This window comes from Zalophus californianus, chromosome 1 (assembly GCF_009762305.2).
Source record: "Zalophus californianus isolate mZalCal1 chromosome 1, mZalCal1.pri.v2, whole genome shotgun sequence".
Classification (NCBI taxonomy): Eukaryota; Metazoa; Chordata; class Mammalia; order Carnivora; family Otariidae; genus Zalophus; species Zalophus californianus.
In genome coordinates, this window is record NC_045595.1 from 102,667,237 (window position 1) to 102,677,396 (window position 10,160).

The 10,160-nt window shown below is 34.0% G+C and overlaps 1 pseudogene; it reads right to left on the reverse strand.

The window, feature by feature from the left end:
• LOC113918854 overlaps positions 1–9,303 on the reverse strand; it is a 70,427-nt pseudogene extending 61,124 nt beyond the window's left edge.
• Between the last annotated feature and the right edge of the window lie 857 nt (positions 9,304–10,160).

Consider the following 10,160-nt stretch of genomic DNA (forward strand, 5'->3'; position numbering starts at 1 on the left):
ATATATCCAAATCTAGTGCATGTCTGCACATCTGTGTTTTAGTAATTTAAATAAAGCAGTTTGCTACAATATGAAGTTAGAAATTGTTTCCTGTTCTAACTTAGTAATTAGTGAAAAAACAAAGAAGAGATTCTGAGAAAACTATTATCTAGAAGTATGCTGGAAAAATAAAATACTCATTACTTGGCTATTTATTTCTAACCCTGAAATCATGAAAGGTTTTGTTTATTTTGCTAATATAATTTAAAGAAAGTTATTTAAAAAGTTAATAAGCCAAGAGCCTGAAATTTATTTAATTAAAAAAATCATGAATTTAAAAAAGGGAGGTTATGGGCAATTACACTATAGTCTTGTCTCTAGATAAGCTGCTCCATGAACTTGGGCAAGCATATTTATCCTTCAGAGGCTAATTTTCTTCATCTGACATTCCACACTTTTCTAGTCTGGAGCATCACTAAAGTTCTTTCAGAAACTACTTGCAATGTGTATATTGGTTGTTAATGGTTTTAATTTCTCTCTCTCTCTCTCTCTCCCCCCATATATATATAGTTACAGTTATAAATTCTCTTAAAATCTATATGGAACATTTATAATCTTAAATGTATGTATACCTTGTATAGAAAAAAATAATCCAGAGGAATAAATTTTCTTATTTTGTTCACAGATATAAAATAATTCCTACCATGTCATTTTCTTCAATGATGTGTACATTGGAATTATGGTCATAAGAATATCACAGTCATTTTTTTTTTTTTTTTTGGAAACATTTCAACATCTCTATTCAAAGACTGGCTGGATCATGTTTACAGAGGCTTTTCAAGGCATCTGTTCTTAGCCACAGCTGAGAATGGGGCCCACCGTGCAGACTGGAAGGATCCACCTAGAATTTGTTGAATTAAGTCCTTGCACCTGGATATAATTGTCGTGCCGCTGTGCTGGGGTTTTCTTAAGCTACTGGTAAAACAAATTAGCTCAATTTAAACTGGCATCCAGTAGAGAAGCAACAACTCACCTCATATAATGTTTTTCAAATAATTATTTTTGTATTGCCAGTTTTACCTCATGAATATTTTCCTGGGGGTTGGGTGAGAAAAAATGTAGCTAAACCAGAGACGTGATAAAAATTCTACTCATGTTATAGGCTTTGATATTATTGCAGTATAATTAAGATATGGGTAAATATGCGATTATAGTTTCAGTTCAGCTGGATTTTTTCTGCCACTAAACAAAATATCAATTCAGATATTTAGTTGTGAGGTAAAGTTTAAGAAATATTCTCATATCCACATGCAAGTTTCATAAACCATTGATGTATTTGTTGTAGCTTTAATAATACAACTGTTTTTACAGATAGAAAAAAATACATGTGAGAAACATGATAGATAGGAGACAAGATTCATTTATGTTTGTCAGTAGAATTAATGAAACTCATGTGGTTATATATTTTTGAGTCATTTATGCTTGGCAACATAATTCATAAGTTTTCCTGGAAACCCAATAAACTCCAAACTTTAATGGCTTGTAAGAATGAGGCTAGTGCTTGTGGGATTATGGGGGCTAATACATGTATGTATTTCTGTGTGCATTCATTGCTTACCCACTTAGGACAGATTTCATAGGTGCCAATTATGTGTCAGGCAGGATTCTCAGCACTGAGGACATAGCTGGGAAGCCTGAGAGGTGCCTGGCTTCCTAAAGTTTACATTCTAGTTTGGAAAACACACACAGAAAGAAAGAAGGAAAGAACGAAAGAGAGAGAGGAAAGGAGGGAGGGAAGGAGGAAGAAAAACTAAGAATGTAATTATTTAAGTTCAGTTTAGTGTTAAGTTCTATGAAGAACAAAGTGTAGGCTAATTAGAGAGTATGAAAGATACAATTAGATTGGCCAGGCAGGCTTCTCTGAGAAAGTTTTCATGTTGATATATGTATCAGTAAGCACATATGCTAGCTGCATTAATATACCCATGTATTTGTTAATATGCCTTTGTATTTCCATCCCTCTTGCACAATGTCTAGCATAAAATGGAGAAAAATCTTCCCTACTTGTATGGAAGGCACAAAGCATTTAGAAAGGCCTGTGCACATGTGTAGAATATATATAGGATATAGATTTTTCCCAAATATAACATACAGAACACAATAAATCAATATTACAAAATAATTTATTACAAAGGTTTGGATATAAAGCCCTATAGTGCCTGTCCTAGCCATTTTTCTTCAAACATTGTCACTTCTTCCCCGGTCATAATAATTTGTGCATATTTCTCTTAGTATACTCTGCCTTGCATTATCATTAGTTGTCTACCAATGTATTTTCCTTTCAAGATTTTCCTCTTTGACGGAGGCCTTTGTTTCATGTATCTTTGTATTTCCGTGGCCCTACAACAAGTCTAGAAGCAAATCAAATATGATTTAATATAAGTGTGCGATAAAGGGATTCTACTGTAGTTCAATAAAATGTTCAGAACTGTTACATAGGAAAATTTCACTCATATGCTGATGTTCTGAGAGTGAAATATTGTGGAGAGCTGAATTCCGAATTCCAGCCACCCAGCTGGCTGACTTGAGCTCATTGTTGGCAACAAACACGGCCGCGGAGTTTGATTAGCAATGACAACGCCACTGTTGCTGGTGGAAATAGCTACCGTTTATGCGCCTCTAATGTCAGCTAGTAGCCACGAGCTACACTGTCCTAGCAAATTCTGACAATTACCCTAGGAGGCAGGTGTTACACACCCACTTCACAGATAAGTGATTGAAACTCAGAGAGAATGAAAAAATGCCTGAATTCATCAAGCTTGTCATAGCTTAAAATGTGTGTGCTGAGTGATATTTATGATATATATGATATGTAATACAAATAGTATAAAATTCCAAATTAAAAAGTTATAAAATGACTGCCACATATATGTATATATATCTAATGTATATATATTTTGTATAATATACAATATTATATATAAATGTATATATAAAATGTTTATATATAAAGTGGCTGCCATATATGTGTGTGTGTGTATATATATATATATATATGTGATGCATGTGTGTTGTTAAATGGTAGTGGGTTAGTCTTTTGAATGTTTGGTGAGGAAAGGATGCAAAATGTCAGGGATATGTATCTTGGTAAAATTTGGGACAGTATATACATATTTGATGTGTATGCGTACATATGTACTCATCATTGTGTATAGATATTTGCAAAGTTGTGGATACTATCGATTTTGAACCAACTTATAGTCATTATGGTATAGTCTCCTTACTAAAAAAATGCACTTTGGGGGAGATGAACCATGAATGACTATGGACTCTGAGAAACAAACTGAGGGTTCTAGAGGGGGGTGGGGTGGGGGGATGGGTTAGCCTGGTGATGGGTATTAAAGAGGGCATGTACTGCATGGAGCACTGGGAGTTTTATGCAAACAGTGAATCATGGAACACTACATCAAAAAAAAACTAATGATGTAACATATGGTGACTAACATAACATAATAAAATAAAATTTAAAAAAAGAAAAAAACAATGTCAAGAACAGAGGAAAACAACAAACAAATAGTGGTTATTATTATTTTTTTATTCCAAAAGCTCAGTGGAGTTTTATTTTTATTGTAAGAATTAGTCTATTTCAGTATTGTAGTTCTGAGTTAGGCAAAATGGATTAGAAATGCAAAACTTGAGAAAATTGCATACATGTGCAAAAATCTAGCAATAGTATTCCTTTTAAAAATCTGACATAGGCCTATAATCTTCAAAATAAGCAGCTAAATAGATATTTTATGAATCTGATGCTAATGATCACTGATATTCACACATTTATATATGTTCACACAGCAGATCATAATATTGACTGATAAATGTGTATGTTCTAATACATCATTCATACACATACACTCTGTAACTGAAAAAGAGGCTCCTGCACTGTGAAGCTATGAAGGCTCACCAAATATCATCATGTGCTTTTCAATTTATGGATTCTTTTGTTAATATAGAAAAAGGCAGAAGAGAGGTGCAGACAAAAAAAAAAATCTGTAACCTGAAAATCAGGAGAACTATGAATCGTTAGAATTGTATTTTCAGAAATATAAAAATAGGTTCAAAATTAAGTAAAAGGATATTTTTATCTCCCCATGGGATGACGGAGGCAAAGGTCAGTCCTCACTGCTGGTAATTTATTTTATGTTTATATGTCTCTAGGTACAGAGAAACTAGAACTTACCCAAATGCTTTCTAAAAGTTTAAGCACACAGACTCTATTATATGCAGCAAAAAGTTGAAGAGCTGGTCTATATATAAATGTAGGTGACTTGAGGAAACAATCTCACTTTTACATGGTTATGTGTATCAGATATTAGAAAAGCCAAAATGTGTTTCTCTACTTAATTGGTTCAACTTCCATAATTACTGAGTACAGAGTAAAAATAATCCAGTCTGTAAACTCTATTAATTAGAAGTAGAAGATTTTGGGTAGAAGCTCCTCATAGACTGTGCAGTACAAGTGTACAATTCTCAGAGTTAAAGGGAGGCACTTTATAAGGAAGTGTTTATCTCTTAGTTTTTCTAGGGAGGCACTTGTTCATTCAATGGAATTGGAACTACCTTGGGAATAATCTCTCTCAGGATGACGTGCTGCCTCAGGCATCCCACTGTAAGCAAGGCTCTCACAGTTCTAATATTTTTCTTAAATTAATATTGAGACCAAAAGGGGGTGTGACAAGCTTTAAAATTCCCCAAATTATCTGATCTTAGTGTTCCACGTGTAACTCTGAAGAGAAATTAAATTTTTTTTTTGTTGAAAGACAGTGTAGGGACTCAGTACAAAACTCTAGAAGTTACCTGTCACAAAAGATTTCTTTTTATTTTTATTTATTTATTTTTTTTATTTTTTTAAGATTTATTTATTTATTTAGAGAAAGTGAGAATGAGTACATGAAAGGGGGGAGGGTTAGAGGGAGAAGTAGGCTCCCCGCTGAGCAGGGAGCCTGATGTGGGACTCGATCCCAGGACTCCAGGATCATGACCTGAGCCGAAGGCAGTCGCTTAACCAACTGAGCCACCCAGGCGCCCAAAAGATTTCTTTTTATAGACTGGATGATAGATGGACAATTTCATAGAAAATTCTATGTTTTCAAAACTTTTATGTCCAAAATTTAATTTCACTATCTGATACCCATGGAGTTGTTAGGTTAAAGTGATATGGAGATAGGTAATTGGAAATGAAGAGATGCACAATAATCTAGTTGCTCCAGACAAAAACTAAGGAAACAGCTTTGATTTTTCCCAATTTTCATTACCAAAAATGCTCTACACTGTCCTTTCAAAGTAAGTATTGTGATTCCATTGATTTCTCTATACCTCCACTTGAGCCAGTACCTTCTTCTGTCACCTGGGCTACTGTGCTGGCTTCCCTGCCTCTGGCATCCTACTAAAATGTATTCTTTGTACAGCAGCCAGAAAGATTTTTTTTTTTAAGTTTATGTCAGATCATGTCACTCCTTCTTTAAAAGCTTCTATAGCTTTATTCATAATGGCCCAAACTGGAAACAACCCAAATGTTCATCAACCAGTGAATGGATAAACAAATAGTGCATTCATACAATGGAATTCTTTCAGCAATAATGAACAACTGATACACATAACAACGTGGATGCATCTCAAAAGCATTATGCTAAGTGAAAGAAGCAAGACACAAAAGGCTACATGATTCCATTAAATGACATCCTGGAAAAACTATGGGGACAAAAATACAATCAGTGGTTGCTAGGGGGTGGAGAACATGAGGGAACACTTTGGGGTGACAGAAATGATCTATTTCTTGATTGTGGTAGTTATACAACTTTATATATTTGTCTATAATCATCAAACTGTTATGTGCACGGAAAGGGTGAATTTAATTACATTCATATAGATATCACATATATGAATGTAATAAAATTTATTACATATAATACTTATATTTATTGTTTATAATAATTATATACATATGTTCATATGTATATAATTGGGAGACCCAATTTCACAGAATACATTAAGTCTCCTTTAGAAAAAAACAAGAGAATAAATCAATCCTCATAAAGTGCCTCCGTTTAACTCTGAGAATTGTACATGTGTACTAGAGAGTCTGTGAGGAGCTTCTACCCCAAATTAGATACATATGAGGTAAATTATATCTTAATAAACATGACTTAAAAAAATAAAGGCCATTCTATGGCCTCTGCCTGTATTTAGAATAAAAATCCACACTCTTGACTCTGGCCTGTCAGGCCCTTTGTGAACTCGCTTCCCTGCCTGCCCTTCATGTTTCTCTTCCAGACTCACACTCTTCAGGTTTACTACACAGGGTGTTTTCTTAGAGGTTTAATATTTAACTTTAAAAACAAATAAATTATTAGCCTCTAAAAATAACATTTAATTTTTATGAATGAGGATTTAAAGTATAAAATTGTGTATTAATAATTCTTTAGCATAATACCTATATTTTCTCATAAAAATTAAAAGCCCCATCTACAAAAAAACTGTTTTCATCATAATAGGCATCCTGATTCTTAGTTCGTGGAAAGGGAAGAGAGAGGCAGTAATTTTAAGTATCTGAGATCACATTCAACTCAGTTAGTGACCAGGTATTTTCTGACAGTTAAACATGATATGCGAAAAGATAAATTTATGGTATATTAATTAATTAAACAAGTGATTTTTTTATACCTATTACATAACAGGATACTCAAGGGAGCCATTTTTTACTTTATGAGACTATGAAAATTGATTCTGATTAAATAATAACCCCTCTTATTTAAAAATATAAATTTAGCATACAAACATTTAATTACGTATATTTTAGACATACACCTTCATGTGTGTTGAATATGGGCCAAAACAAACTTACAGAGTTTTACAACATATAAAAGGATAGAAACTGTGTGTAGAAAACACACATCTCTACACCCTCACACATATTTTATTTAGTTATAAGAAAAATATACTTTTTTAATAGTGTCATCATATAAAAGTAAAAATTCAGTTCACGTATCTAAATTAGATTTACAAAGCTTCTATAAATGCATTAAAACAGATTCACATAAATCACTACAATGTCATCTTAAAAAAAACTAATCACATCTATTATCTGATAGTACACCTTATCTCATGGGTCACATTTACATATTATGCACCCCAGGAAAGTGTCAGGACTAGACAAAATTTCCAGTTCAGGTGAGGAATAGCAAAAATACAAGCTGATTCTATAGTAGGATCGTGGGACTTGAATTTTTAAAGTTTTTCAAGTGACTGTTTTCGCCCTCCCTCCTTTCTTGCCTCCCTCCCTCCCCTCTTCCTTCCTTCCTTCCTCCCTTCCACTTCTCATTCTTTTTAGCCTTCCTTTTCTTCTTAAGTTCACTGAAAAGTATGATCATTGAAGAAAGTTTCCAGTTTATGACTTTAGGATATATATTCAATTCACCTTAAACTTTTGCTGTTCAGCATGAATATAGTCAATATTCAGATTGCTTGCTAGCCTGAGTCCCAGAATTTGTTCTAAGGTATCCAAGAACAGGATGACATTACTCAGGAAACATCTTGTGCAATGATGCCACATCCATCACTTGACTAAGAGCTTGTTTTCAACTTTATAAGCCAGTGGGGTGACCTTCTGTTCCCAAGAGAGCGCCTAAAACATACTGGGCAAATCTTTGGCTCTTGAAATAGCTGTTCAATGTTACAGATGTTCAGGTGACTGACTAATGGTTTCCTTCCCCTGTAAGACAGCTCCTGGGAAGCTCTAGGATGTGGCTTTAAACTGGAATGACTCTGGGGAGCTAGGTTTGATATGGCATGGTCTCGAGGCATCCCTAGTCTGAAGTTCTTCCAGGAAGTCTGGTGAGTTCTAAAACTTCCCTGGCAAACCGATCTGCTCTGACAGCACAAAGAGGGAAATGTAAATGAGGAAAATACCAAGGTCAAGGCCTTGCTTGGTGCTTCCAGGGTGTAGTATAACATAGTGGTTAAAAACTCTAGCACTGAGGTTGAGATGCTCAGCTATCCTTCCTAGTTCCATCTCTGATGGCTGCATGACTGGAGCCTCAGCTTTCTCATTAATATTAATAATGACATTAATAATAATAATGATAAAACATTTTCCAGTGGAATTGTGAGGAGTGAACAAAATTAATGAAGTGCCTAGCAAAAAGTAAACATTAACTAAATGGTACCTATTAGTACGTTATTGTTACCCTAAGCCTCAGAAAATAATTTAGCCATAGTTGAGGGACTACTGGGGATTTTCTCATTTCATTAATGATAAGAATAATTTATACAACAGTTGTGATAAATACATATGGAAGGAGCTGAGCACATTGACAGGTTGAGTTCAGAATGCAAGTGGGTGCTGGAATTTAAAATATTCATAACTAGTTTATATAAAGGTAGGAAAATTTTGTGTGTTGAATCAGTTTACTTTATTCAGGTTTAGGTATAAACATCTTATTTTCTAGGTTTTATAATTATATATAATATTTATGGTAACAAAATATTATAGGAGGAGGAAGCTTAGAAGTAAACCAATATATGTTATATTTTTCTAGTGTAACATTTCTATGAGAAATTAGATTAAGGTAAGAAAAAATCTCCTGTTAGAGTTCCTTCAGCATTTTGTAATGCTTCTTACACAAAATGCTAAAACTATAAAAAAAATCCCATTTGTTTCTTTTTCCTGCACCTGTACCAGGTCTAGGAAGCTAATTACTGAAAATACATCTTCCAGAGATTAAATAGGCAAATATTGTTCTTTTAATATAAAATCAATGGAAAATACTTAACATTTTTATATCTATTTCCTTATCTTCCTTTTTCCTCATTATTCTTTTTAATACTACTATTATTATTACAGCTGCACAGAAATGACACATTGCTAAATAGCAGTGAACATTGGAAGAAGGTTAAGCAAAGTTAATTTATGCAAGGTAACTGCAGCTAGAAATGCGGGAGGACTTTATTCTACTTAATAAATACATTATTTGTACAGGTTGGTTTTACCTGCTGAGTATTTCCAGGCATCCAAATAATTGTAATTCTCAACTGTCTCTTCTCATGTCTTCGCCAAGCTAACCCACAAAGGATGAGCAGCTCAGAGTTTAGTGAGTGCTTCCCAGCTGCCCCCCGGGAGTGCTGGGAGCTTGCCTGAAGAGCTTCCCAGAAGACCCGAAAGGCCACAGCAGCATCGCTTACAGAAACGGCCCAGATAATGCTCGTTTTGGATTCATCTTCTGGCTTTGTGATCTTGGGCGAGTTACTTATTTTCCTCCATTTCTCCATATGGAAAACTAGAGGAGTAATACCTACCTTCAAATATTGCTTTCATGAGAAACAATGGAGATGATGTTTGTAAAGGGTTTGCTAAATGCAAAATGCTTATTCCACTTAAATCTATCACGGTAGTTAAAAGTATGCCATTAGCTTGAATCTTGGCTCTCTAATGGGAATAACGATTGTGCTTACTGCTCGGGATTGTTGGCAGGGAACCACTACATATAAAACAGGTGGGGCCATGCTTTTTGTTATTATTACTCTACTAATCCTTATTTTCACTCAGAAGCAGACCAAATGGACATACTTAATATAGAGTGTAAGAATGATAGAGAAGTGAGATTAATTTTTAAAAATGAAATGAAAAGAATAAACACATACTGTTTATGAATATGCAATATTTAAGTTTTACATGCTATACAGCGATAAAATCATTTCCTTGACAGAAATATTAACTGAAAGAAATAATTTTGATCATGGAGGTTTGTATGTTCCTTGGACAGGCTCATGTGAGCACAAAATGAGATGGCTTTTGAAAGTCTTTCTGGCTTTGGCTGGGAATAATGTTTTTAATTGGAGAGTGTTCTGTATTACCTGATGGATTTTAACTTCTTGAACATCTTTAGTAATTAGTGCACGCAGCATTAGCTAGCTAGCTTTTGAACATTCAGAGTTATTCTTTATTATCTTAAAAAGATAGTGTTTTATGATATATGTAAATATGCAAGCTTATATGCTCTTTAAGATGAGAGGAAAGGGAATGATTTTTTATTCTACGTTAGAAAAACTGGGTTAGTGTTTCCTAAATGTTAACAGGTGTAATGTAGATAATAAAACCAACAACAATGAAAATATTCCTCTGGTCA